Genomic DNA, 16,298 nt, shown 5'->3' on the forward strand with positions numbered 1-16,298 from the left:
GGGGTTTGCAGCCCCTTAGGAAGAACAACAATATGAACTAACTAGTACTCTCAGAGCTCCCAGAGTCTCAACTAACCAAGGTCTGCACATGATGGGACTGATTGTTCTGGCAGCGCGTGCATAGTGGAGGATTGCAAATTTGATCATCAATGGGAGGAGAGGACCTCGGCCCTGTGAAGGTTCTGTGCCCCAGTGTTGGGGAATGCCAGGGCCAATAAGCAGGAGAGGGTGGGGTGGCAGGCATGGGGAGTGGGAAGGCAGTTGGGGTTTGTTTTTGTTGTTTTTGTTTCTTTGTTTTTTAGAGGGGAAACTGGGAAGGGAGAAATTTACATGTAAATAAAGAAAATATCTAATAAAATTAAAAAAAAAGACGTCACACTGCACTGATTTGTTATACCAAAGGGTGTGGGTGCTACTTGATGGGCAGTTGTTTAACCATACTAAACTGTCATGTCTGACAGGAAGATATGAATGGTACTCCTACCGTGCAGTGATGAGTCTGCACAGTTCTTTAGGCCTGTTCTGCAAACTCCCTTGAGGCTTTCCTAATTCTTTACTAGAGATGGATAGAGTCATTCTTCCAAACTCCTACAATAGTACTTCTCTTAACATCTATGTGCTTTTGTTTAGGCTACATATAAGGAACCATGAGGGTCATAAAACTCATTTATGTAGGGGAGAAATCTCAAGCATTATCATATTGTTTGCCATTTTCTGCATGTGATAAAGAAATAGGGTAGTCCTACTGAATATCTGGTTATAATGTACATATTTGTCATGTAAATTGGGGGGTCCAAAATGGCTTTTGCATAAGTTAAACAGAAGATGATAGTGAAAGCTAGAGTAACAGAGAGAAAGAAGAAAGAAAGAAAGAAAGAAAGAAAGAAAGAAAGAAAGAAAGAAAGAAAGAAAGAAAGGAGGAAGGAAGAAAGAAGGGAGGAAGGAAGAAAGAAGGGAGGAAGGAAGAAAGAAAGAAAGAAAGAAAGAAAGAAAGAAAGAAAGAAAGAAAGAAAGAAAGGAAGAAAGAAAGGAAGGAAGAAAGAGAGAGAAAGAGAGAAAGAATTGAATAAGAAGGGGAGAGGAGGGAAGGAAAAGGGGGGAAATGTATGGCAGGCAGAGAGAAAGATGAGAGGAAAGCATATGCACATCTGGAGGACTAGAGGAACCAAGGAGAGAGATGTGCTTGTGTGGGAGTGGCTGGTAGCTAGGAAGGAAAAATGCATCCAGAAAACTGACAAAGATGGAAATGAGCACTAGTCACTAGTAGGGACAAGATGGAAGCTTTGAACCAAACTGTGAACCAGAACTTTACCATGTGGTCTACTGAGAACATTTAAAGATTCAAACAAGAGTAGTGTGGAAAGGTCTGGCTTCTTTTAGGAACACTGTAGCTAGCTGATGAAGGAAAAGGCAGACAAGATAAAAACAGTTAAGAGGCAATGCCTGCCAGCTGGCCCATGAGAATCATAGACATTTTAAGTAGTGGAGATAAACAGGAGATGTATTTTTCCAAGTAGTACACGTACAGATCAAATACTTTAGGCCTTGGGAAGAGAGTATCAGACAAGGTGTTGAGGTATCTGCTGTTATCAGAATGATACGTGAGTCCCTGTGCTGCCGTTTACTGCTAAGAAGATTCGAGAAGAGAAGCCCTCGAGGCTCCTTGAGTCTCGGTGTTTTCTCAGTAGCAGCAGGCTTTTTGCAAGCTCTCCTGAGATCAGGGAAAAGATTGATAATAGTGCTGTAGTGTTCATCTGGTAAAAACAATATCTGGAATATCTTCATATCTAGGAAAAATAATTCTGAAAACTCCAAACGATTTTGTGAAGTTCATGACATGAGGCTTTTTAATTCAATTTTTAAGTAAAAGTTAAGAGAATAATCAATATAGACCCTTTAGTTGGGTTGATAGTTTTGATAACTTTTTCTATTAATTGATTTATTTATTCACTTTACATCCTGATCACACACACACCCTGATATAGCCTCTTCACCTATCTCCCCTCACCTTCTCCTCTGAGAGGGGTGTGGTCCTCCCTAGATATCACCACACCCTAGAACCAAAAGTCCCTGCAAGACGAAACACATCTTCTCCCACTGAGGCCAGACAAGGCAGCCCAGTGAGGGAAACATGATACACAGGGAGGCAAGAGTCAGGGACAACTCCTGCTCCAGTTGTTGGGGGACCTGCATGCAGACCAAGCTACACGTCTGTTGCATGTGTATGCAGGCCTCAGTCCAGCCCTTATATGCTCTTTGGTTCAGTCTCTAGGAACCCCCAAGTGTCTAGGTTGGTTGATTTTGTTGGTCTCCTTGTGGAGTCCCTATCCACTACAGGTCCTTCATTCTTTGCCCAACTCTTCTGCAAGACTTCTGGAAATGAGTTTAAACACAAAGCCCTGAAGTTCTTTTTCAGATTTTTTGAAAAGCATACTGATAGGACAGGAAGTATTCCACCTCTCCTCTCAATTGATCTGTGCACGTGGGGGGTGTGGGGGGGGGAAGCAAACACTAAGCCTAATAATTTAAGGCACCACTGAGGACTATGTCACAAAGTTCTTGAACAACTCCCATGCAGTGATGACAGTTACAAACACCTACATGTCCAGTTTTTTTTAGTCCACACCTTTATTTGTGAGAAATAGGGACAGATATGAAAAATAATGTTCAGTTTTGAGTCATGTTCCTATGAAAGAAAGGGGCTTGCCTACAGTAAGGGGCTGCCTTACAATCAAGTGGAAAGTGAAAATCCACATGGCTGTCTGGCTAAGTGGCCAGCCTGAAAAAAATGAAACTGAATACCTGGATAAACAGTAAGGCACAAACCTAAATTCCATTAAACTTTCATAATCCCAAGAATCTTATCCTAAACAAAAAGGTATAGAAAAATGCAAGGTGTATTTCTGCAAGCCTAAACTACATCCCAGAGAGACAGAGACAATAAAGAGACCAGCGCTCACCACGGGTTGTCAGATTTACTCCACATAACTCACACAAATAGCTTATTTTCCGCCAAGAAAAAGCTCTGGGATAGTCAAGGAGATATACCGAGTGTTTATTCAGAAATTACCTAGTGTAAAACTTAAGACATTTGTTTTCTTAAAGGCATCTGCCTGACATTTGAACTTCCTTATAAAATTGCATTAAATATGTATCAGCTTGGAGAGCCTACCAAAATAGAATAATGCATTTTCAATTTAGCCTGGGTTACACTTGACCTGTTTTAAAGTGTTCCTCTAATGAAATGGAAGCTATACCAAAATTAATTCTATGCGAGAGGCAGCCCAGACTCTGTGTTATTTAATCATAATGTATACCATCCTCTTTGCCTGAGCATGGAAACAATACAGAGGTGGAGATTGCTTTAATCTGGCAGGCCTGATAACATTGTCATAATAATCAAAATGAAGTTCAAGTGCTTTTCTGACCTGAACATAACACTCATGTTTTACAATAAAAAATAAGGAAGGGCAGGGAACCAAAGAGTCCCATCTGTGATCGCTTCAGCCTGTAGTTACACTGATAATTCTGTATCAAGGGCAGTTGAGCTAAAGCAGAAAACTACGGAAGCCAGTCTTGTTCATTACTGTCACCCTATTCATCTGCTAGACAATGTTCCCAGATTCAAAGCATTGTTCTCTCTAGTTAACCCAGCAGTGAGTTTCAACCTTACAAAGCTGTTCAAAACTATGCTTCTCACAGAAGAGAAAACTGAGGCCAGAAGAGTTTCCAAGTAGCACAGCCAGCCAGCCGCATAGCTGGCACTCCTAGAGTGTGGTTTCTACCAGCTCCACTGTACAGGTGTCTTCAGAAGTATGCTGGACATGAAGGGCATCTCACTGTGCTGGAGCTTGAACGTGAGGTAGAATCGTGGTCTAGACTGGCCAGATAGCCCAGTGGGTAAAGACGCCAAAGGTGTCAATGCTGCCAACTTGAGTTCAATCCCCGGAATGCACAGCGGAAGGATAGAACTGAATATAAGTAGCCCTCTGACCTTCACAAGCATACTGCAGCATAAACACACATGCCCGTGCACGCACACTCTCACACGCAAGCACAAAGAAAGTAAATAAATGTACGAAATATATTTTTAAAATTATAATTGAAGACAAGTCTTTTGCACCAGAGGGGCTGACAGCAGACAGAATTTAAAACAAAATAACGCAGGGGAGACACTATGATCAGGAAGGTGGTTCGCCCCCACCCCCACGAGGCTAATCTCTTTTTCTTGGATTATGCTAACCTCTGTCATTTCTGCAAACCTGGGAAACTGCAAAATTTGTGGTACTAGGGGACTGTGTTAGCTCTCTCCCCTGGTTTTTACTGTAGATAAAAACAGATAAGCCTAGTTGGAACACACACACACACACACACACACACACACACACACACGTCTCATACTATTAAATGTTGCTGCGGAAATCAAAACTAACCTTACTGAGTAATAGGGGACACTGTTATCTTTTACATATTTGCTTATTTGAGTATCCCACATATTCATAAAGCTTCTGACCTAGAGATCTTTAGAGGAGAATCTTGAACAATTAAAGACCTCAGGATTTTGCGAGGTTGGGGAAGGTTGGGGCTGCAGCTCTTGCAAGCAGGAACCTGTGCTGGGCAGATTGCTGAAGAGTGTGTAAGGAAGAGAGAAAGGAAACAAACTGAGTCACACAGAGACTATAGAACCTGCTAGATTTTATCCAGTAATAGTGGGAAACTACAGAAGTGACTCCAGCCAGAAGTGGCACAGCTAGGTGTATGTCTTTAGATTTTGCTCCGGGCTTTGTATAAGACTATCCTCTGACAACGGTCAACTCGTGCATTTCTCTCAGAAAAGTCTTGAGTGTGTGCTTTCATTCTGTTATGATTCATCTTTAGGATGACATGCCCTCTTTTAATATTCTCTTTCCTTTATATTTCTCCTTCTCCTCCTAAAATTTTTGCCATGAAATATTTTGTTAGAATTTTAATTGTTTGCATTTTATTTTAAAAATAAGTTAATGTATACTGACATCTATGATTGCAGTACATTAAAATATGTAAATAAAATATTCACAAGTATATTAATAACAACTTATCATAACTGTATTAATCCATCCTAGATTCATATGGCTGATAATATAATTCTAGAAAAAGCAAAGGAATTGTTATTAAAATATCTGATTATAGATATTTTGTACTAACAGGTACTGTAAAATGACAATGAGCTATTTATTAGTTATTGCTTCAGGAAAATTGCTTTAAAACACTATTAAATATTATCAAAATTTATGTCTGAAAATCTGTAACATCTTATATTTAATACATATAGATACAATTGCTTCTCTGGTATTCATTTAATTTTATTGTTTTTATTTGATAGATATAATTTAATTCTCCTATTTAACCTATAATTTAATTCTCCTATTTAACTTGGGCCGAAGAACTTTGATTCTTGTTTAGCAATCAGACTTCCTCAATTTATTGATATCTTTCTATTTGCCATGATAAGACCATTACCTGAACATGCTAACAACTGCTTGTTACTCTTCTCCCATTTTATTCATGATTTTTTAGAATTTAAGCACTTAATTTGCTATTTTTCTTGTTTAATTTTAAACTGGATCCCAGCAATTTTGATCTCTTTCTCTTTCTCCTTCTCTGTCTTACCCTTGCTCTCTTTCTAGCTTTGGCTCTCTCATCTCCCCCCTCTGTCTCTCTCAGTCTCTCTGTCTCTGTCTCTGTCTCTCTCCCTTGCTCTCTTTCTAACTCTGGATCTCTCATCTCCCCCCTCTGTCTCTGTGTGTGTCTCTGTCTCTGTCTCTGTCTCTCTCCCTCTCTCCCTTGCTCTCTTTCTAACTCTGGATCTCTCATCTCCCCCCTCTGTCTCTCTCAGTCTCTCTGTCTCTGTCTCTGTCTCTCTCCCTCTCTCCCTTGCTCTCTTTCTAACTCTGGCTCTCTCATCTCCCCCCTCTGTCTCTCTCAGTCTCTCTGTCTCTGTCTCTCTCCCTCTCTCCCTTGCTCTAATTCTAGCTTTGGTTCTCCCTGGCTCCCTGTCCTTCACCCCAGGCTTCTCATCACCCTTCTTACTCTCTCTGCTCTCAGGCCTCTTCTCTCCCCTTTCTTTTTCTTTCCCCTTACCCTGGCCACAGTAAAATTAACTGAGAAATTCCTCAGTGCTTCTCCATGACACTTGTAGCATCCCTATCTATTTCTTCTTTAGTTGTATTCACTGGAACATCTATTCCATGAGTAATCTGATTGGGTAATCTTGCCAAAATTTCTGATATCTTAGATGCCTAATAATATTTGAATCTTTCCCCGGTTAAAGAGTAATTCAACCAGATATAGTTCCATACACTAAAATTGTTACACCATGAAATCTTATTTATCAAATATGTAACAAAAATGATTGTCAAGCTTATAGAGAGTGGTTATCACACTCTGGGTGCTTTTAGAATACTGTCACTGACTTAGTTGGGGTTTCTATTGCTGTGGAGAGACACCATGACTACAGCAATTCTTATGAAGGAAAATTTAATTTGGGATGGCTTACAATTTCAGAAGTTTAGTCCATTTTCATTATGTCAAGAAGCATTAGCCGGGCGGTGGTGGCGCACGCCTTTAATCCCAGCACTTGGGAGGCAGAGGCAGGCAGATTTCTGAGTTCGAGGCCAGCCTGGTCTACAGAGTGAGTTCCAGGACAGCCAGGGCTACAGAGAAACCCTGTCTCAAAAAACCAAAAAAAAAAAAAAAAAAAAAAAAAAAAAAAGAAGCATGGTGGCATGCAGGCAAACATGGTGCTGGAGAAAGAGCTGAAAGTTTTATATCTTGATCTGTAGGCAAAGAAAGAGATCATGTGCCACACTAGGCATAGTTTGAGCATATAAGACCTCAAAGCCCACCTCTACAGTGACACACTTCCTTTATCAATTCCATACATCCTAAGAATGTCACTTCCCACGGGTCACACATTTGAACACATGAGTCTATAGGGGCATACATGTCCATCACAGTCATTATCTTTGATATTACTTATCTTTGCTATAGAGACTAAACAATATTTTCCCTTCTACTTTGTGCTTAGCCCTCTTCTAATTCTCTCAAAGTATGATCTTCCTTGAAGGCTATCTGCAATATTGTATCCAATGTGCATCCTTATATACTTTCTTTCTTTGGAACAACTATATAGAAAAACTTGATTCCTTCCATAGTATATTCTATGTCAACTATTATGTTTTCAAGTTTAGTGTTTTCAATTCTATGATTTATTTTCTAGCTTCCTGTTAGTGGTATCTTATCTTTCCCCTAAGCATAAATGTTCATACTGCACCTGTTTGAAGGTATATTTCCAGCTATTGTTCTCTGGGGCTACATATTCAACTTCAGTCTTTCATTTATAACCATTGTTAATTTATCAGGTACTCTCCCGTTGATTCTGGAGTTTCAGTTTCTCTGTGGCCATCAGTTTCTTCCAGTTGGTGGCGCTGAGGGCATGCTAAGGCAGGGCTGGGGATAAATATCGAGGCACAGAGTCTCAAAACACTGAAACGACTATTGATAGCCTCCATTTGATGTTACTACTCTTATAACTCATGTCAGAATTCTGCATGAGCCATGGCAGGAAGACTGCCTGTGGAGGAGACTATTAGAATAATGCCTAATGGTCCAGGGACCTAGTATGTAAGACATTAGGGGTTTTAAATGCCTGAAGACCGTTTTATTACTCCACCCATAACTTCCGTTTCCTTTTCATTTGTCTCTTTATAGCCTATGTCTCTCTAAATCATTCATTTTTCTGGGTGTCAACGTGACTTTGTCATGGAAAGAGAAAAGAATGGGTATCTGAGGACACAGAGAAGCATCAAAGGCCTTTCTTCACCAGCTCCTACACTGGCCAGGGGTAGGCCTACAGTAGATCAAATGAAGGTGGTGGCTTATTTATGTTTCCTAAGTGCTGCTTTAACTGTATGTTTGAGTTAGTAGGGGTGGTTGGAAACTCACACTGCCTTTCCTTCATGAAAAGAGTAGGTGTTTTGTTTTTTACCCTGCTTTTCTCACATTTCTTTGATTTGAATCAATATTATCTACTTTTTCCAACTCTAATTCATGATTATATTCACAACAGATTCCAAAAGTAATATTTAATACATCAATCCCGCCCATGGCTTATGACAGACACTGTAAAAACACATTTGGCTTCTATCAAATACTGCCTATAGATTTTTATGTCTAATCATAACTTACTATCTTCCAGTTTTGTTTTTAGATATGGTAATACCTCATCTATTCTTTTCAATGAATTCATAGAGTATATGTTTTATGAACACTAAAATGGAAAATCTTACCTAATATTTGCTCTATTGCCATTTTGTCTAGATACAGAATACTACAAAGGTCTACATTTTATCAGTGAAAACAAACTAAATCAATACAAAAAAAAGATAAAAAGACAACAAAGGAAAAGCCTGATTTTAAGAATATTTAATCTCAGTGTCTAGCCATGTTTGGTGTGCTTTTTTTAGTTAGATTATTTTCTTCTATTTTTTTATCCTATTCTGGTCTGTTTGTTTTGGACTTGGTTTAATTATTTTCTACTTTATTTTAATTATTTGTTTTATCATTTTATTTTGTTTTGTTTTTATTATTTATTTTAATTGATTAATTTTAATTAATTAAGTAATGCTTAAGTTTTTTTTTAAAATTAATGACTTTTACTTTTATATTATAAGCAATGGGCAGGCTTGATATATTAAACATTACTTTCAGAATCTGTTGTCAATATAATTATGAATCATTATTTTATAGTATTATTTACTGTTCACTTTCTAACACAAGAGAAAATGAAAAGGTGTAGATTTGGATGGGAGGGGACTTGGGAAGGACTTGGGAGGAGTTGAGAGAAAGGAAACCATAATCACAATATACTATAAGAAAATATCCATTTTGGATAAAAGAAAAAATATTTTAAAAGACTATTAAAAAGTTTGTAGAACCTAAACTATTCAACTTTAAAATAAAATGCAATTGTTACAAAATACTGATCCAACTATGAATTAATACATTCTTGGGGTAAATTAATAGTTATTTAGTAGACTTTTGGTTAAATGTTAAGTAGATGGACATTAAGCAAAATCTTTGACAGGTAACTTTATGTCTCAGAAAGTATTCTTAATGAACAGATACCTGTCGCTTACTTTACAGTGTTGACTTCCACCTGTTGTGTGCTCTCTGTCCATGGTCAAGTACAAGGTTCCTAAAGATATCTAGTTCTTAATCATGGAAATCTGTGAATATGTTGTCTTCTGTGACAAAGCATTTGGAAGAAAGTTCATGAAACTCACAGTCAAATGGATGGAACTTGAGAATATCATCTTTTATAACTCAGTCACAAAAGAACACACATAGTATGTCCTCAGTAATAAGTGGATATTATCCCAAAAGTTCAGAATGCCCAAGGTTCAATTCACAGAACATATGAAGCCTAAGAAGAAGGAAGACCAAAATGAGGATGCTTCAGCGCTTTTTAGAATAGTGAACAAATTACTCACAGGAGAAAATATGGAGACAAAGTATGGAGCATAGACTGAAGGAAAGGCCATACAGAGACTCCCTCACCTGGGGATATATCCCATATACAGCCAACAAACCCATACTCTATTTTGGATGCTGAGAAGTGCTTGATGACAGAGGCCTGATATGGCTGTCTCCTGAGAGGCTCTGCCAGAGGCTGACAAATACAGAGGCAGATGCTCACAGCCAACCATTAGACTTAGTGCAGGGGTCCCGGATGGAGGAGTTGGAGAATGGACTGAAGATGCTGAGAAGGTTTGCAGTCCCATGGGAGGAGCAACAGTGTTAATAGGCCAGACTCCCCAGAAGCTCCCGGGATTGGACCACCAACCAAAGAATGGCTGCATATGAGGCAGAGGATACCCTTGCTGGACATCAGTGGGAGGAGTGGCCATTGGGCCTGAAGATGTTAGATGCCCTAGTGTAGGGGAATGCTATGGCAAGAAGACAAGAGTGGGTGTGTGGGTTGGGGAGCAACCCAACAGAAGCAGGGGGAGGGAGGATGGGACAGGAGGTTTCGGAAGGGGAGAACTGGAAGGGGAAAACATTTGAAATGTAAATAAAGAAAATATTTTAAAAAAAAAAAAAAAAAAAAGATCTTGAGATGGAAGGATTCTCACAAATTATCGCGGTGGACCCAATGTAATCACAATGGTTATGACCCAAGGGAGACAGTAGATATGTCAAAAAAGAGGCATATAACAATAGAACCAGACATTCTTTTTGCATTTCTGAGCCAATGATAACTCAGTAAAAGATTTAAAGCGAAATTCTTAGATCCCTGAGCCTGCACTTCATATTCTGTGTGAAAACAATGCTAGGTTAACCAAGTGAAACACTTCAGTCACAGTGACTCTCACAGGAGAAAACAGATTCATCTTCTTCTTTTCTTTATTCAAACAATAAATGAATACATTTAAAATGGACAATAACATAGAGCATAACATTAAAAAAATTTAAAATGTGTTGAGACGACCTTTAAAAATGTACAGGCCAGTGTCATTTAATTTTAGAAAGAAAATCACAATTCTTCTTTCAGACTAAATTGCTGAGGGTTTTATACAAATATATAATTGTGTAAGAAGAAAATCATATGCTGACCTGCTTGATTGCATTCCATTCAAAATTCTGCTAATCTAGCATATGCCAATTAAAACATCTGTACACTTACTTATTTATTACAAAGAAATGTGTAAGGAAGTACAGAATAAGAAATTGACCTAAAAGTTAACCTTGAGGAGTGGGGGATGTCAATTGTCATCTCTGGTTTACCTTAGAATCACCTAAGGGAAATACAGACATAAAAAAATTAAATAGAGGCTGGCAGAATACTAAATGTACTAACTCCAATCCATGATGAAAAATAGGAAGTCACTACTGCATCATGGCAGTGGTTAAAGGTTGTATATTTTGAAGCTGTCAGAAGGCCAGTACACCCTCATTTATTCTCAGCTTTGGTACATCTTGTTATTGACTATATTCATGGAGAAACAGTTATAATCATAGAAGGAAATAAAGCACAAGAACTTTTTGTTTGTTCATTCATTTGTTTATTTTTAATTAATTAATTAATTTACATCCCAACTGCAGTTTCTCCTCCTCTCCTCCCAGTTCTTCTCTCACAACACCCCACAACCCCACAATAGCCCACTCCCCACTCTCTACATAAAGACCAAGCTACAAAACTATAACACACGCAGAAGCCCTAGGTCAGTCCCATGCATGCTTCTGGTTGTCAATTCTGTCTCTTTGAGACCCAAGGTAGTTGATTCTGTAAGTTTTCTTGTGGTGTCCTTGACCCCTGTGGGTCCTACGATCCTTCCTCTTCCTCTTCCATATGATTCCCTAAGCTTCACCTAATGTTTGACTATGGGTCTCTGCATCTGTTTCCATCAGTTGCTAAATGAAGTCTTTCTGATGATGGTTATGCTAGGCTCCTGTTTACAAGTATAACAGAATATCATTAATATGTCAGGAATGATCTCTTTCTCATGGCATACATTTCAACCTGGACCAATCATTGGTTGTCCATTTCCTCAATTTCTGCTTCATCTTTATTCCTGTTTATATTTTAGGGTAGACAAATTGTAAATCAAAGGTTTGGGGGCTGAGTTGGTGTCACAATCTCTCCAACAGAAATCTTGTCTGATTACAGGAGATGGCCAGTTCAAGCTCCATATCCCCATTACTAGGAGTCTCAGCTAGGATCACCCTCAGATTCTTGGGGGTTTCCACTATATTAGCTTTCTACCTTGTTCCAGAAATGCCCCACCCATTCTATTTGTCTCTCTCAGTATTCTCTCTCTCTCTCTCTCTCTCTCTCTCTCTCTCTCTCTCTTTCTCTCTCTCTCTCTCTCTCTCTCTCTCTCCCTCTCCCTCTCCCTCTCCCTCTTTCTCTCTCTTTTCCCCTACATAATTTCTCCTGTTCCCATCTTTACTCCCACCTCCATGAAGTCCCTTCCCCCCACACACAATATTTATTCTTTTTCTCTTTCTCAAGTTTCAAGTTTCTTGTTTCCTCCTTGTTATTTAGTTTCTTTGAGTCTATGGGATATAGCATGGTTAACATTTACTTTATGGCTAACCACTTATAAGTGAGAACATACCTTATTTGTTTTTCCTGGGTTACCTCACTCAGGATGGTCTTTTCTAGTTCCATCCATTTGCTGGCAAATTTCATGACGTCATAGTTTTTAAAAGCTCAATAATACTTCAGTGTGTTGATGAACTTCATTTTCTTTATCCATTCTTTGGTTAAGATACATCTAGGTTGTATCCAGGTTCTGACTATTATGATTAAAGCTGCTATGGAAAAATTGAACAGTATTCTTGTGGTATGGTGGAGCATCCTTTAGAGTATATGCCTAAGAGTGGTGTAGCTGAGTCTTGAGGTAGAACTCTTCCTGATTTTGAGAGAAAGCACTAAATTGATTTCCAACATAGTTGTACAAGTTTGCATCCCCAACAGCAATGGAGGAGTGTTGCCCCTTGTTCCACATCCTCACTATCATGAGCTGTCACTTGACTTCAAATTACACATTCTGAGGAGTATAAGATGAAATCTTAGAGTCCTTTTAATTTGCATTTGTTTCCCTGATGGCTAATCATGTCAGCCATTAGAGATTTCCCTTAGAGAATTCCATTTAGATCTGTACCCAATTTTTTATTGGATATTTTCCTTATTTATATTTCAAATGTTTTCCCCTTTCCAGGTCTCCCCTTCAGAAACCCCCTATCCCATCCCCACTCTCCCTGTCTCTGTGAGTGTGCTCCCCCCAACCCACTCCTATCCTCCTGCCCTGGCATTCCCCTACAATGGGGCATCAAACACCCTCAGGCCCAAGGGCCTCTCCTCCCACTGATGTCCAACAAGGCCATCCTCTGCCACATATGTGGCCAGCGCCATGGGTCGCTCCATGTGTATTCTTTGATTGGTGGTCCAATCCCTAGGAGTTCCTGGGACCTGGCCTGTTGACACTGTTGCTCTTTCCATGGGCCTGCAAATCCCCTTAGCTGCTTCAGTACCTTCTCCAACTCCTCCATCGGGGACCCCCGAGCTCAGTACAATGGTTGACTGCTAGCTTCCACCTCTATATTTGTCAGGCTCTGGCAGAGCCTCTCAGGAGACAGCCATATCAGGCTTCCATCACCAAGCACTTCTTGACATCTACCATAACATCCGGGTTTGGTGACTGTATATGGGATATATCCCCAGGTGGGGCAGTCTCTGTATGGCCTTTCCTTCAGTCTCTGCTCCATACTTTGTCTCCATATTTCCTCTTATGAGTATTTGTTCCCCCTTCTAAGAAGCACAGAAGCATCCACATTTTGGTCTTCCTTCTTGTTAGGCTTCATATGGTCTGTGAATTGAATCTTGGGTATCCCGAACTTTTGGTCTAATATCCGCTTACTAGTGAGTACATACCATGTTTGATCCTTTGTGATTGAGTCACTTCACTCAGAATGATATTCTCAAGTTCCATCCATTTCCCTGCGAATTTCATGAAGGCATTGTTTTTAATAGCTGAGTAGTATTTCATTGTGAACATGTGCCACATTTTCTGTTTCCATTTCTCTGTTGAGGGACATCTTGGCTGCTTCCAGCTTCTGGCTATTAAAAATAAGGCTGCTATGAACATAGTGGAGTAAGTGTCCTTATTACATGTTGGAGCATCTTATGGGTATATGCCCAGGAGTGGTATAGCTGGATCCTCAGGTAGTACTATGTCCAGTTTTCTGAGCAACTGCCAAACTGATAACCATTGTACACCATTTTTAATTGGGTTATTTGGGTTGTTGGTGTGTAACTCCTTTATTTCTTTATATATTTTGTGTATCATCCCTCTGTCAGATGTGGGGTTAGTGAAGATCTTTTCCCATCCTGCAGACTTCTCTTTTGTCCTATTGATGGTCTCCATTGCCTTACTGAAACTTTTCAGGTTTATGAGGTCCCATTTAGTAATTGTTGATCCTAGTGCTTGAGCTATTGGTGTTCTGTTCAGTAAGGTGCGTCCTAGAGGCACAAAATCTTTTGCAATGGTAAATAGTAATCATTTTATATTGATATCTGCTTCTCTGAGAGAAAGATTCATTATGTATCCAACTGTTAAAAAGGGAGCTGGGCAAGAGATTCATAAATGTTCTAGATCACTAGAAGTGAAAGGCCTGGGCCAGTGAACAAGTGAACCCAGAAGAAATGAAGACAAAGACAACATTTTTGCCCTTCAGATGGTGTCTAGGTCACCCTGACCCTTTTCTTGTCCATGTGCATGAGAGACAATACTCAAAGACTCAGCAGAAAGTTAGAGCCCTTATGTTTGTTAACCATTATACTCTCAAATCCCAATGCATCTATATGACCCAACATTTATTAAATTAGAATATTATTCTTGACCTTTACTGAATGTAAAGAAATTGTTGGATCTATAATCTGTGAAAATCATAGACTTCTAGCTGAAACACAGGAGACAAAGAGAAAGAAGAAGGAACAAAAGGAAGGTAAAAAAGAAAACATGTGAAGTTAGAAAATTGTGAAACAAAATGAAAGTGCAGGTGGGGACATAAGGACATGGATATAATTTCTTACGTATTTATTTAGATATGTATTAAATATCTATTACCTATTTATAATTTTATCTTATTTCTATATATAATTTTATATATAAAAATTAATTTTGTCTCTAATTTTTGCTTTCTAATTTTTATATATTATTTAGAAAAATCCTATCACATGCTAATTATTTTAACTTTATAGTTAGATTTTTATACTGATCTCTTTCACACAACCTAGATGTTATTATGCATGATGGTAATTATGACTAGGAAACCATATTTTTTGCAAACAACTTGAAAATATGTCACCTATGTTGACTTTCCCCATATTCTAAAAGTATTGTGGATCTTAATTTTATCAGAGACAGCTAACTGAAGAGTTACAAACCTCATCTCTTTAAAGACTTTGAAGAATTAACAGAACATGGTGAAATATCTGGCTATGTTGTGTCTATGTTTCTCCAGGAGCATTCACCAACTTCATAAGCTGTTAAACAGTTGAAAACTGGATAAACCAAAGTTAGATCCCTGGACATACTTCTCCAGTACCCAGAAAAATGAGTATTCCCTTCAATAACTAGTCAAAGTTAAACCCAAGGGCTGAGTGTGAAAATGAAGTAGACACAGCCTGAAAGAATCCCTGGAACAGGAGTCATGAAATCATGGAGTGTTATTGGCATCATGCTCCTTGCTTTGCACAATCTTAAATTCATCTCTATTATGATGGCTGGTAAAGGCTAAATATTCAATGGACATATTGAGACAAGCCATGGCCCAATCAGAAAATGGGAAGCCATTGTCCACGTGCAGGCTACTTGCCAGAGTGGCTGAAAGCTGTTCTCAACCTTAGAAGATCTGAGACCTGGAGGCCTGAGAAACTCTCATAGACAGCCAAGCTCCTCATGAACGAAATGCCACAGGAGGGTTTCTAACTGTCTTCATAAAAGCTGCTGCTGAATTTTTCAAGAAATTATCTGTGGTTCCCACAAAGTACCTCGCTGTACAGAAGGGAAGTAGACAAACCTAAAAGGCTCACCAGAAAGCCACTGTGATTCTCGGGTTAGCCCATACATTCAAATGCAAATACTTATGAAGGGTGAATTTTGAATTTAATCTTTTAAACTGCTCCAAAGCCTTTCTTGAGAAAACTTATTGGGGGAGAGAGGGGATTGCAATAGCATCTTAAGTCATAGCTTACTCTAATTTCTGACTTGGCATAAGCTAATCCACTCAGATCTTTGCCAATGCTGTACCTCTACAATAAACTACTATGCTCTCAATCTGCCTCCAGAATGTCATCATTAGCAAACAAAGCGAAGTTCTTAACCTTCCCTCAAGACTATCTTGTCCTTGCCATCTCTGGCATCAGGCATTCCTCTGGGCCGTTCTCTCTCATGATTTATATTTATAACAGTATTTTTCAAACTGATTCTTTACCCTTGGGTTTTACCTGAAACCCTAACCATTTGTTTTTATTGTGTGGGGGTTTTATTTTATATGTGTGAGTGTTTTGCCATCATGTACAGCTGTATACTGTGTGCTTGCCTATTGCCTGTTGGATCCCTTGGAACTGGAATATGGTGAGCTACCATATAGGTGCTATGAATCAAACATGGATCCTCTGGGAGAGCAGAAAGAGCTCTTAACTACTGAGCCATCTCTCTAGCTTCTCTAATTGTTCCTAAGATAGTCAC

General features: G+C 39.0%; 1 protein-coding gene and 1 non-coding gene across 9 annotated transcripts in view; both read left to right on the top strand.

The window, feature by feature from the left end:
- Positions 1–16,298, top strand: part of Marchf1 (membrane associated ring-CH-type finger 1) — an 803,111-nt gene that overhangs the window by 660,904 nt on the left and 125,909 nt on the right. The gene's annotated exons all lie outside the window — the stretch shown is intronic.
- LOC116071496 lies at positions 4,156–4,316 on the top strand. Its single transcript, XR_004110926.1, has one exon. It is a non-coding gene; the product is annotated as a U1 spliceosomal RNA (small nuclear RNA).

The sequence above is a fragment of the Mastomys coucha genome, unplaced genomic scaffold (genome assembly GCF_008632895.1).
Source record: "Mastomys coucha isolate ucsf_1 unplaced genomic scaffold, UCSF_Mcou_1 pScaffold22, whole genome shotgun sequence".
NCBI lineage: Eukaryota > Metazoa > Chordata > Mammalia > Rodentia > Muridae > Mastomys > Mastomys coucha.